Raw genomic sequence first — 14383 nt, forward strand, 5'->3', positions numbered from 1 at the left:
TGGATGCCACTTGTCAGACAAGCTGTACAGTTAATTATTATTTACATATGGATTGGTTCATGAAGTCCTTTCTGACTCTTATATTCTATAGTTCTGTGTTTCTTTGAAAGAGATGTGAAGGTGGAGTAAGGAGAGGGAATATGTGTGTGTGTGTATTAAAAGAGAATGGGTTGGGGCATCAGCCCTGGAGTCAGGAGGATGTGAGTTCAAATCCAACCTCAGACACTTGACACATGTACTAGCTGTGTGACCTTGGGCAAGTCACTTAACCCCAACTGCCCTGCCAAAAAAAAAAAAGAGAGAGATGGGTTGTGGAATCAGAGGCCCTGAGTTAGAAGCCTTACTCTGCCACTCATTACTTGTGTGATCTTGGACAAGTCATTTAACTTCTCTGGTATACTCACTTTTCTCAACTATAAAATAAGGGATTGAATTATCAGATGATCACTAAGGTGCTTTCTATCCCTATATCTTACTATCGTATCAGTGTAACAAAATAAGGCTAGAAAGATAGAGTGGAACCAGTGTGTAGAGGATACTGAATGCCAAGACAAGGCATTTAATACTTTATTTGATAAACAATAGGGAGCCAGTGATAGAGTGATGTGTTCATGTGATGCATTCACCAAACATTTCAACAAACATACATTACTGTATACCTCCCTCTCTAGAAACAGCACATCTTGGCCACGGAAGAGTGAACCACCATCCCTTGTTGAGATGTTTTTAAGCAGCAAATTGTCACTATTCTCTCTTTTTCTCTTCTGTTCTTGACTCTGGAACTGTTTGGCCTGCTTTTAGCAGGAATGTCCGCCTAGTGAACTTATGGGTTTCAGATATATCATCATGAGATCCTGTGAGATCCTGCTTACTTTCCAGTCGCATGTATATTTCAGTTAGTCAATAAGTAAACATTTATGAAGAACCTATTATGTGCCATGCACTATGTTAAGCACTGTGGATACAAAAGAAGGCAAAAAACAGTTCCTGCTTTCATGGCTGTGTGCGTGTGTGTGTGTGTGTGTGTGTGTGTGTGTGGTCTAACAAGCAAACAGGTGGGTACAATAAATCTATGTACAGGATAGATGGGAAATAATTAACAGAGGGAGGAAGGCACTAGAACTAAGAAGGAATAATTGTTGAATTCACCCTGGAGCTGCTGAAAGATCGGGCGGTGCCTGCACCTGACCACATTCTTAATTTTAGTAGCATTAATCCTGGGCCTCCACTCCAGCCACCCTCAGATTCTTAGGCTGTGACATTTCCTCTGCGTGTCTAGTAGTACTACACTGTGACACTTTCTTTGTGTATCTTCTTTTATCTTTAATGATGGTTTTGAACACTTAGCTTTTTCCCATCTTGCATCTTAAATACTTTCTTACACAAATGTGGTATAATGGAAAGAACACTGGTTCTGGAGTCAGAAAACCCGGGTTTCAGTAACAGCTCTCCTTTTTACTGCCTCCGTGGCCTTGGACATGTCACTTCATTTCTCTGTAGCTCTGTTTTCTCATGTGTAAAAGCAAGCAGTTGCTCTCAGTTAAGGTCCTGTTTAGCTTTAAGTCTCATCATAAACTGGTGACACATAAATGATCTTCTGCCTTTAATTGCTAAATAGATTTGGGCTGTTTACCAAGCGAGAATATTATCTTTTACACAAGTACCTTCTGTAATGACAGTTTAGATTTGAAGATCTTTCCCACCCACTAATAGGCCATGTGACCTGCTTACATCACAGGGAGCCTACGTCACATGTGGTGGGAGGAGCTTGCTGGAAGGAAAAGGAAAGTGTGCCACAGGATATGTGGAGAGAGCAGTTAGAACTGAGGGAGAGAGCAGATGTGTGGTGGCTGTGAATGTGTTCGTGGGAAGGCCCAACCAGGGGGGCGCATGGTTTTGGGATAGAGTCATTCTCTGCTGTGATAATGTGTTTTGAATTCTTTGCTGTTGTGATAGATTGGGCTTATTGGTTTTGGGATCTGGTTCTCCAGTGTCTGAATAAATGGTTTACTTCTTCTACCTTCTATATGGAGAGTCTCTTATGTTTTGCAATACAGAACCACATAGGCACATTCACAATTATCATCTATGTTGTGATTACTGCCTTGCTAATACACCTTCTTCAACCAGAAATCAGGAGTAGGGAATGGAATGTTCCAACTTTTACCAGCTGCCTAATAACTATCTTTCTCACTTTATTTAACTTAGTATGTGGTGTGAAGGCAGGAGTGGGGACAGATAATTTGTGTTCATTAAAACCTATTTAAGTCTCTAATATGGAAAAGAAGAGCTGATGTTTCTAAATGCCAAATTCATTAGGATTTCAAACCAAGTTTGTATTTTATATGTATATATGTGTGTATACACCTGCATATGTATTCCATATTTTATAACATGTACATTAACACATGAACATATGTATCATTACAGAGAGACATATATGTGTCTATGTATTAGTACTTTTCATGTCTTGATATCTCTCAAGTGATGGTGAAAACATTCCTCTTAACATGACATCACGAGTTAGGTCATCTTGTGTCCTGTCTGGTAGTCTCCTCGATCTTCAGCTGGGATTTCTATATATCCACTCATAGACTATAATCTTCCTCTCTCTACAGGCAAAATCAACTTTTGATCAATTAGGAATCAGAGGCCAGGCATCACACTGAACAGTGACTGCTGGTTTAAAGGTTTCCCTAGACCTTTATGCAGCTAAATTCTCATTAAAACCTACTGGAGGCCTTGGTAACATCCAGCTAGTTATTTTAAAACATTTTTGCTTCATTCATTTACTGATACAGTTTATACCTTGATTATAGAATACTCTTTATTAGGGCAATATCAGTCAGTCTGCTTAATTAAACCATAGCCGATCATCCAGGAGGAGAAAATGCCTGGGTGGGGTTTCTCCAGTGGCCAGATAGAATATTTGAATTTTAAACAACATGCAGAAGAAAATAGGTGATAAATATATACTTAGATACATATAGGTGGCATAATGAATACAGCACTGGAAGTAGAGTAAGGAAGACCTGAGTCCAAATCCTGTATCAGACACTTATTAGCTTTGTGACCTGGGTAGGTCACTTAATCTTTGTTTGCATCAATTTCCTCAACTGTAAACTGGGGATATTAGCAACACTTACCCCACAGGGTTTTTTATAAGAACTAAATAAGATGTTATTTGGAAAGTGGTTAGCACAGTACTTATTATATGGTAGGTACTATATAAATGTTTATTCCTTTGTCTTCCTTTATATGGCAAAACCCATTCTATTTTATCTATGCCATGAAGGGGCAGGTATATTTAAATTAAAGCATGAGTCCAGACTCTTCATCCTTACCTCCAAATTTTACAGGAAAACTTTGAGAAGATTTCTAACATCTACACACAGAATGACATTTAAGTACTCATTTCTTGTTTAAAATCTAGCATACAAAACAGTTTTCAAATCACAAAGAAATATAGTCAACCTGAGTGAACAGGCTCCACTGAAAGAGATTTTAATGGAGAAAGGCAACAGGTGATGAGGATTTTTAAGGACAGGGCCTACTATGAACTAGTATTTAGAAAAGCTGAAGGCCTTTGGGGGCAATGAGGATCCAATAAAGGGGAGGATTTGGGGGAAATAGATTACTCAAAGGGGATATTGGTTGGGAGTTGGATACGAATGTTGGTGAATAAGACTCTGGAATTAGACCATGAGCCATCCTTTCCCCCACCTACAGTCACTGAAAGTAAATGGCATATAGTGGCACACACCAGTCTGGGATGATGCTGAGCTTCTAAGGATTTATTTCAGTGCCGTGCTGGGAAATGAAGTGTCCAAAGAACTCCTCCTGTAGCAAAAGGAATGCTTTCTTAATAGCTACAGATTTGGTTAAGAATGGAACAGGATACCTGTAGAAGTCACAAAAGTAAATCTGGATATTAGAAGTAAATTACTTAATGGCTCATAGGGTTTTAAGAGATATGATTCATAACACATTGGACAATGGAAAGTACAATAAAGAGCCCAAATGGATTGAGTGGACTTGAAAGGACCACCACATGTATATAAGATAGTCAAAATTTCATTACCCCACAGAGATGGAGCTTAATAAATACTTTGGCCTTTAGGTACTGATGTATCAGAGATGAAAGGAAATATTGATTGAGTATAGGGAATGAAATCATGGCAAATAGTATAATCACACTTCTGCCCTCTTCATTTTTACAGAGGACCAAGAAACCTAATGAAGTAATTGTGACTCAGATGAATAAATCTTTCAAATTTTTGTCAAGGAAATCCTGATGATCATTTCTCTTAAATTCCAACAGAAACTACACACATCCTACAAGAGTATATTTGCTAGACATTATGTTGATTGCATAGTTCTAAGGATGATGTATTTGAGAAAATGTCCACTTCAGCATCCTGAAAGTATCATGGAAGTTCTCACATTTTTGTGAAAAGCTTAAACTATATTGTCTTGGGGTGGTACTTTCTACCACATTCAATGCTCCGTAGAGGGGCTTTTGGTATGAAACATAGTTTAGTATTACGAAGTGACATTGGTCTTGGAATCAGATAACTTGAATTCAAAACTATATTTTGACGTTGACTAGCTGTGGAAAACTGGACAAGTTCATTCACCTATCTGTGCCCCAGTTTCCTCATCTATACATGGGATTTAAAAAAAACCTACATTATTTACATGATGTGGTTTGTGGGGGTGGGGGACTGCTTTAGAGACTTTACAGAGATATGTAAATATTAATTGTTAATGTTGTTGTCATCATTTTTATTATTATCATCATCCCTGGTGAAATTACTTTGACCAAGGGGCACTACTTGTTCCAAACAATAGTCCCAAACTACATTGGGAAGACTAGAAGGGTAGGAGGTGAATGGGGCATATCCATGTAAATCTTTCATAGATGACTGAACCAGAGGTGAGGAGCCAGTAATTAAATTTGGTTTGTAGGATTATAGAATAATAGATTTAGAGCTAGGCCATCAAGTCTAATCCCATGATTAGATGAGGAAACTGAGGCACAAAGAGGTTGTGATTTGGCTAGTCATACAGCTAATAAGTATCTGAGGAAGGATTTGAACCCAAACATTCTTCAACATAAGCCTAGCACACTATTCAATGCTGTCTCAATTTAGTTCAATTTAATTGAAGCCAAGTAAAGTCAGTAAGGATTTATTAAGCACCTTCTGTGTCCAGAGCACTATACAATATGGTGAGAGAAATCTAAAGTTTAGGTAAAACATCACAAAGCTGGTGTGATCAGGGTCGCGTCAGCATCAACATGAAAAACTGACAAACTTGTAACCAGAGACATATGCCATATATCTTCCCATAACTCTTTACCCCAAACTTGTTTGCCATGAATCTCCCAATTCTGATTCCTCCATATAGGCGTCCACGTAGCTAACTCATTAGCTACCACCCATGAGTCAGTAAATATATGACACTGTCCTCCTTTCTCTGTTTTGATGGCTTGATGCACTGCCATCAGTTCAGCATATTGGCTACTTCCACTTATCCCAGAACTTTCCAGAGTTCACCTAGTACAGGGGTTATAGGCTACTGCTTTCCAATGTCTCTTGTGTCCCAAGTATTTTGCTGTCCCGTCAGTAAACCAAGCATGTTTCTTCTGTTCCTCAGTTACTCCATCATATCCATTATTCCATTTCACCAAGGATTGTACCAACTGTTGCTTAGGTTCAGGGGGTTTTTCATTCCCCTCAGTGTCAATGTTAAGCACAGATTCATGTAGAGCAGAAACCCACTTTTGCCTGCTCTCTACCTATTCTGAATATACCACTTCCATTTGATTATGCCCACCTCTTGCGCATGTCCAATTCTGTGGGAAGCTGGGGTACTCATTACCCAAGTCATAATTGGAATTCCAGGCCTTAATACCACTTCATGACCCAGAGTTAGTTGCTCGGTTTCTACCAAAGCCCAATATGCAGCTAACAGCTGCTTCTCAAAAGGTGTATATCGCATTTCAGATGAAGGTAGTTTCCTTGACCAAAATCTTAAAGGTACACTTCGGCTTTGTTGCTTTTGTCACAAACTCGAATTCGCGTAGTCATCTTGCACAGTCACTTGTAATTCCACTGGCCCATTTTGCATAGGCCATAAATCCAGGGCTAATTGTATAGCATTTGTATGGTATAGTATTATTGTGTAATAAAAACCATGTAAATCCATTAGAAAGAATATAGATTGAGACCAATTTTAAGAATAGTTCAAAGATTATAGGCATTTGTATGTATATGCACATGCATGTATGTATATATATATGTATATATGTATATGTGTCTATATATATGTACACACACATTCCCATGAAGATGATGTAACTAGGTTATAAACTAAGTAGCTTTCCAAGGCCTTATTGGGCATTTTTGACTTTGAGCTACCCCAATTTCAAATGAGATTCCTTAGAAGCCAGTGGATTCTCCCTCACTGGAGGTCTTCGAGCAAAGGCATAATGACCCTTTATCATTTCTCAGGTAGGGTATAGAAGAGATTTCCATTAAGGGACCCTCTGAGGTCCCTTCCAACTCTTAAAAATTCTGTGAGAGCACACCCTAACAGTTCAAACATGAGGGTGAAAAGAAAAGATGGGAATCAAGAAGCTGTCAAACCACTTATCCGAAGGGAGAGTGAGAGAGATGAAAAAATGGTTGAGACACTTGCAAGGGAAAGGAAAAAAATATGGGGAAAAGGAAGAGAGATGGAAAGGGAGAGAGATAAGGACACACACATGCACACACACACATATACGCACACACACACATATACGCACACACACAATATTGAGGTTCTGCCAGAAGCCTGGCAGAAAGCCAGAGATGGAGAAATACTGTCTTTGTATTCAGTATAGTCTTCCAATGCCTTCCAATATTGTCAAGTCATGATTTATAGCCAAACAAAAATTACCTGTCCTTTGCTAGTTTTTCTATAGACTTCTTCTCAGTTCCTCCTCAAGGTTGAAAGAGGGTAAGGGAAAATGCATTTTCTGTGTTCCAAGCTGGGGAAAGTGAATGGAATGATATGAAGAATACAGTGAAAAGGTTAATCTTAGAATGAAGGAGAGACGTTTCTTTCCTCTGAAACAGGAGGGAAAGAGTCAAGAATAGAAATACAGAGAAAAATTGTATATATAGAGAGAGAGAGAGAAAAGCTGAGGAAGCTTGCGTCCAACGGCCCCTGCCTATCTTTTCACTAAAGAAAGGAGAGGCCTAAGACTTTGGCTTATGGGCTTGGAATGGAGAGGACAATATCCTCTTCAGGGGCATCTTCTTTCTTTAGTACTCCAAAAATAACTTAGGTTAGGGCCAGTGGGGTTGAGGTGAGGTCATCCCAAATAGGATTACATAATGCTTTCTGAATTTGTTTCATCACAGCAGGTTCATTTCAGTCGGTCAATAATTTTTAAGCACCTATTATGTACCAAGCACCGTGCTGGTATATCATTAAGGCAGAATTAATGACTTCAAAGATAACCATGAATGTGCCTGAATGGTCCAGAATCGCAGGATATAAGGAATTCTCTAAGTAGAAGGCAGAGGAGTTAAAGCATTTATTGAAACTCAAAAGTAGCAGACCCACAGACCAGTGTCCCCAATTCGACATCCTGGTAAGAACCTTCCAAGACCAGTATGCCCATCTCACAGTAGTGACCAGGAGGCCCCAGAAAAACATTGTGGCAGCAAGCCAGGCCATACTGGTGCTTTCCCCCCACACAATGCCAAGGCCCTCCAGCAAGAAGACCACCCACTGGCCTCAAGCCCCTGCTCAGCACTCTCCAGTCTCCACGAGGGTCAATCCTGCTTTTTTGTAGTGCCTGCCACCATTGCTGCGGCTTCCACCACAATCTCCAAGCTGTGTTCCAGATAGCTGACTGCTTCCTCTCTCCTTCAGCTCTTAACTGCTCTCACCAACTGCCTCACCAACTGCCTCTTAGCTCTGCTCCAACTGTTCAGCAAGCTCCTCCCACCACAGGCTTCATGTCATCACGTGGACCAGAACTCAGGCGCCTACCATTGGCTCCAGTCCTAGCCACTCCCCCCAGGACCCTGAGAGCCCCACCCTCGAAGCCCATTCAAATGGGCAGGAAAGATCTTCCCATTCACTGATTGCCTTTACAGCTGGGTGCTGGGGACCCAAATACAAGGTCATTTATGGCCAGAGCCATCTGCCAGGCAAGCACCCATGAAGTGATAGGGCCCAAGCAAAAGTACCCAGACTACCAGATCCAGTGCACAAATGAGATGAACATGAGCATACCACAGCTGGCCAATACATCTCTGGGGCACACAGCCAACAGAAGCTGGGTGGTCAGTTTTGAGGCCCTAATCATGACCTACCACCACCTCATCAGCAACGACCATTTCATGGAGTACCTTGCACGACAAAATACTCCATTCACTTTAACCAGCTTTCTAGATAAAAGCATCGTACAGGGTTATGACACATCTACCTTCATTGGGCAATATAGCAGATACTTGAATGAAAAAAGCCTTTTCACATATACTGGTAGCAGTTGACTTCATCAAGATGAAAAGAGGGCCCAATGGAGTCATGAGGACCAAAAGTACGACAAGTTCCTGAAAACTCTTCCAGTTCTACAGAACCAGCTCGACACTCTGCTCAATTTCCATGTACATCCCGATGAATTCACTAATGGTGTCATCAGTTCAACCTTCATGCACCTCATTAAGGATTCCATCAGGCTGTTTGTGGCCTACAATGAAGGGATTACTAACCTGCTTGAAAAGTACTTTACATAAAGAAGAAGCCGTGCAAAGGAGAGCTGGAGAGTTAAAAATAATCCCTGGGGAAAATTGTTGGAGTTCCTGAAAGCTGCTGAGCAAGTTGGCATCGATCAAGCTGATATTCCATATCTTATTCAGGCCACAAGGAGACTGTTTAAAACACTAGAACAACATGTAGCTTCTTTGGAAGGTCACAGGACTGAGCTTTTGGCAGCTGACAGAGCAAACAAGCTATTGAGTGCTACATGCACAACTGTAGGCACCAGCAGGGCATTTGGCAGAATGGGCAAGAAGCAGACAAAATGGATGTCAGATGAAGACCAGGCAAGACTGAAGGTCTTGAAGGAGTAACATTTAAAGAAATTTCCAGTGGCCCCCAATTCTGCCCCTGTACCTGAGTCTCCGAGGATTTTAGCAGGGAAATGCATGGCCGCCTCTCTTGGTATAGACCTTGTTGCCCTCATGATGCCTACAGCCACTCATCTGGTCAATATATCTGATGATCTCTTCAGTCTTGGGCCTTCCGTTATTTTGAACCCATAGAAACCCATAGGGCCCTACTACACCAAACCAAACTTGAGGAGCAGGGTTTTCTCTGTCAGCCCTTCTGAGTTCTACCCCATCCGAAGTTCCTGTGGATTTTGACTCTGTGTTTTGAACAAAGTCACTACAAATAATAACATCACAGTGCCACAAGCTTTAGCTGCTCAGGAGCACAAAGAAGTTACTGCCAGCCAGCACAGTGGGACAGTCCGAGTACATGACCTGGTCTCCTCCCTGTCTAACTTCATGGAAATGACTTCAGGATGAGCCCCCCAAAATCTGACATACAAGGGAATCAGTCCACTGAGAAGATACTGACCAAGGGAATGAATTGGCAGGTGAAGATGAGTATATCAACCACTTGGACTCCTGCTACTATCTCTTCTGTTCCACATATGAGCCACTTCCTATATATCACCAAAAGCAGGAGATGTGCTAATTACTCAACACGAGCAAAAAAGAAGAGATTGAACACTTGCCATTTGGTTAATGTAAGGTTAGAATCACGATACTCTTTTCTAGTATAATAAAAAAAATTGTATACATATATGTGTTTATATGTATATATATATATATATATATATATATATATATATATATATAAAATTCATCGCTATATTTGTTTTTATATCATTTAAATTTCCTGTTGTATCACTTTTCTTCCCCCAAAAAAAGAGTCATCCCATATAACTAACAATTTTTAGGAGAGGAGAAAACCATCAACACTGATAAATACACAATAAAAAATTCTAACGATATAATGTTCCACTCCCATTAACCTCCCATCTCTGCAAAGAAGCAGGGAGGGGCAGGAGGAGGTCTTCATATATCACTTCATTTGGGCTACACTTGTTCTTTAGAATTTTACATTTTAAAAATAAATGTTTATTTTTTTATTTTTACATGGCCTATATTTCTCTATTTATCCCACTCCCCCAGAGAACTATCTTGTATAATAGAGATTTTTTTTAAATATAGAAGAGGAACAAAAGAAAAAAAGTAAAATTTATCAATATATTCTTTTAAAAATCTGAAAATATATACAATATCCCACGCTCGTGAACCTCCAGCCCTTGTAACAGAGGTGGGGAAGTACCTTCTCATATCTCTTCTTTTGGGTCATGTTTGGTCTTTGTAATTTTGCAACATGAATTTTCAGTTGTTTTGTGGTTCTTTCCATTTACATTGTCATTGAGTATATTGGATTTCTTTTGGCTCTGCTTACCTAACTCTGCATTAGTCCATGTAAATCATTCCATGATTCTCTGTATCCATCATATTCATCACTTCTTCAGCATAGTAATATTCCATTATGCTTATACACCACAATTTCTTTTTCCATTCCCCAATCAATGGGCATCTACTTTGTTTCCAGTTCTTTGCCACCACAAAAAAGAGCTCCTATAAATATTTTGGTGTATATGGAGCCTTTTGTTTTTTAACTGTTACTTCTGTGGGATATATATGCCTAGTAGTAGAATTTCTGGGTCGAATGATATGGATATTTTAATCACTTTATTTGCATGTTTCTAAAATGTTTTCCAAAAATGTTTATGCTGATTCACAGACTCACCAACACTGCATCACTCTCATACCCAATTTTTAATTCTGATTTTGGATACCTACTCCTTCCTTTTACTATTATAATGTTGGAACTCTACCAGCTTCGATTCTGGCCCTCCATTTTGGACAGCATATATATTCTGGTTTATCTAGTTTGAAACTTCCTGTTTCTGGCCTTGGACCATCCTTTCTGCCCTGGTAATTTGCTTGCTTCCCTAATAACTCCCTCTTCCCCTCCCCATTATGCCACTGAGGCCCTGGATCCCACTGTTTATTCTGACTCCACTGGCAGAAGCCATGGCCCTGAGGCAGAATGTCTCTGCATTACAGAAATAAAAGAAGCTGATTTGGCTAGAAAATACTAGCCTGCAGAGATGGTAAGTCAGGTTGCCAGTTCAGGATACAAATAGGCATCCTTCCATCCATTTAACAAATATTTCCTGAACTCCTTTTGTATACAAGTTACTAAGCTAGGTTACAGGCATTACAAAAATAAGAGACACAGTCCCTTTCCTCCCAGAATTTGTAATATACTAAGGGAGATTAAGCATGTGCATACATAAACATAACATAAAACAGAATATAATAAATGCATAAAATAGATTAAACAAGAGAATCTAAACAAGTATGAAGAACTTATAGAAGGAAGAGATTGTTACTCGTTAGGGGATCAGAGAGCTATTCATGGAAAAGGTATGCATTTGAGCTAGACCTTCAGTGAAATTTGAGTTCAAATGATTGAAATACTGCAGATAAAGGACATGGGATAAGCAAGTATATGAAGGTGGAAAAGTATGAGAATATATTCAGGAGAAGGTAAAGAGTCAAGTCTGGCTAAAGTGATGAGAATGGAAAAGGAAGTCATAGGAGTTAAGACAGGAAAAGTGGTACAAGATTGCTAAGGACTTTGAATACCATAATGTAAGCAATGGGGAGTCACTGAAGGTTTTTGAGCAGGATATGATCAGACCTATTCACTGAAAAAAAATTAATCTTGCAGATGAGGGGGAAGACTGGGTAGAAGATTTTTGTAAGAGTTCAGTTTAAGAGGCAATAAGGGCATACATTAGGATAGTGGCAGAGGCTGGGTGTGAGAGATTGAGGAGCCTAATCTGTAGACCTTGGCAATTGATTATGTTAGGTGAGGAAGGGAAATGGATAAATCAAAAGTAATTCCAAAATTTAAGTTATAGTCAAAGTCAGGCAATTCATGATTAGGGCAGGGAGCTGGTATTGGTGTCAGTGAAGTGCTATGGATCAGGACAAACAGTGGAGGAGTAAGTCATTCAGTCAATCAGTCTACTAGAATTTATGAAATATAAAAAAACAAAAAAATTAAATTAAATTAAAAAAAGAATTTATGAAATATTTATCATATGCCAGACACTGAACTAAGCCCTAGAGGAACAAAGAAAAGCAAAAAGTGACTTCCCATAAGAAAGCTGTAATTCTTTGAAAAAGATTATTGTTTCATTTTATTTTATGATTCATTTAACAAGCATTTATTTTTCTCTTCCTCTCACCCACTCCAAATTTAAAAGCAAAGCAAAACAAAACCATTATAACAAATCCACATAGTAGTAAATTCCTATACTGCACATGACCAAGAATGTATGTCCCATTCTGCATCATGAATGTATCACTTCTCTGCCACGAGGTAGGTTACTTAGATAATCAACAGTTCTCTGGAATTATGGTTGTTCATTGTATTAATCAGAGATTAATTAATTAATTAAGTTAAATGTAAACTTCTATCCACTCATGCAGCCACCAACTTAGCTTAGGCCCTAATCCTCATTCACTTGGACTACTGCAATAGTTTGCTAACCGGTCTCTGACTCAAAACCTTGGACCATTCTAGTCTATCCTCCATTCAGCTGCCAAACTGATTTTTCTGAAACATAAGTCTGACTATGTCAATCCCCTGCTCAATGAGTTTCAGTGTTTTTCAAAATTGCTTTTTGTTAGTATTGCGTAAATTGTTTTCTTGGTTTTGCTTTCTTTACTTGGCCTCAGTTCACACACATCTTCTCAGGTTTCTTTGAAATCATCCCTCCTGTCATTTCTCATGGAACAATAATATCCCATTACATTCATTTACCATGATTTGTTCAACCATTTCCTAATTATTGGGCACACTCTTAGTTTCCAGTTCTTTGCCACTATGAAAAGAACTATAATACTTTGTACATATAGGTCCTTTCCCCCTTTGTTTGTTCTCCTTGGATTACAGATCTAGTAGATAGATCCCTAAAGATCTGCACTGGTCACTAAGTTTGGGGGCATAGTTCCATAGTTCCAAAATGCTTTCTGGAATGATTAGACCAATTCACAACTTCAACAGCAGTGCAATAATGTACCTGACATTTATCATTTTCCTTTTTTGTGAAGTTTGCCAATCTGATGGGTTTGAAGTGGAGCCTCAAAGTAGCTTTAATGGGCATTTATCTAATTAATAAAGATTTGGAATATTTTTTCATGACTTCATAGCTTTTATGTCTTCCTTTGAGAACTGCCTGCTCATACATTCTAAAGGGAGAAGTAACATGGCAGTAATTAAGAGGATACACAATAGTAGATGGGAAATAATTTGAGAGTGGAAAACTCTTAGCACCTGTGGGGACCAGGAAGGGCTTACTATTGGAGGTCATATTTGAGCTGATTTTTTTTTGTATTTTGTTTTGGGTTTTTTGAGGGGGGGGAAGCAGTGCAGTTGGGGTTAAGTGACTTGCCAAAGTTCACACAGCTAGTAAGTGTCAAGTGTCTGAGGCCAGATTTGAATGCAGGTCCTCCTGACTCCAGGGCTGGTGCTCTATTCACTGTACCACCTAGCTGTCCCTTTGAGCTGATTTCTAAAGGAAGCCAGGGAAACAGAGGCAGAGAGCACTCTAGGCATTGGGGACCAATCATGCAAAGATGATATGACAGGAGATAGAGTGTAATATCCAAGAACGTCAAGTAAGACAATATACCTGGATTATACTGTGCATGGAGGGGAATTGTATGTCAAAAAATTGGAAAGGCAGAAAGGGGTCTTATTTGATCCTGAGAGTAATAGGGAGCCACTGAAACTCACTGAGCAAGAGATTGACATAGTCAGACTTATGTTTCAGAAAAATCAGTTTGGCAGCTGAGTGGAGGACGGACTAGAATGGTCAAAGGTTTTGAGTCAGAGACTGTTTAGCAAACTATTGCAGTAGTCCAAGTGAATGAGAATTAGGGCCTAAGCTAAGTTGGTGGCTGCATGAGTGAATAGAAGCTTACATTTATAAGAAATATGAAGATAGAAATGAAAAGATTTGGTATGGGATTGGATGTTCATGGTATCTGGGAGACTTGAAGGATGGTGGTACCCTCGATAGTAACAGGGAAGTTTGGAAAAGGAAAGGATTTTGTGAGTAAAGATAATAAGGTCTTTTTGAACATGTGAATTTGAGATGTCTCTAGTACATCTAGTTCAAGATGTCCTAAAGGATCAGGAATCCAATATCAAG

At 39.4% G+C, this 14383-nt stretch overlaps 1 pseudogene; it reads left to right on the forward strand.

Annotated features, from left to right (window-relative positions):
• The first annotated feature begins 8189 nt into the window (after positions 1 to 8189).
• Positions 8190 to 9853, forward strand: LOC118837024 (annotated as a pseudogene).
• Positions 9854 to 14383: the final 4530 nt, after the last annotated feature.

The sequence above is a fragment of the Trichosurus vulpecula genome, chromosome 2 (assembly GCF_011100635.1).
Source record: "Trichosurus vulpecula isolate mTriVul1 chromosome 2, mTriVul1.pri, whole genome shotgun sequence".
NCBI classification, from domain to species: domain Eukaryota; kingdom Metazoa; phylum Chordata; class Mammalia; order Diprotodontia; family Phalangeridae; genus Trichosurus; species Trichosurus vulpecula.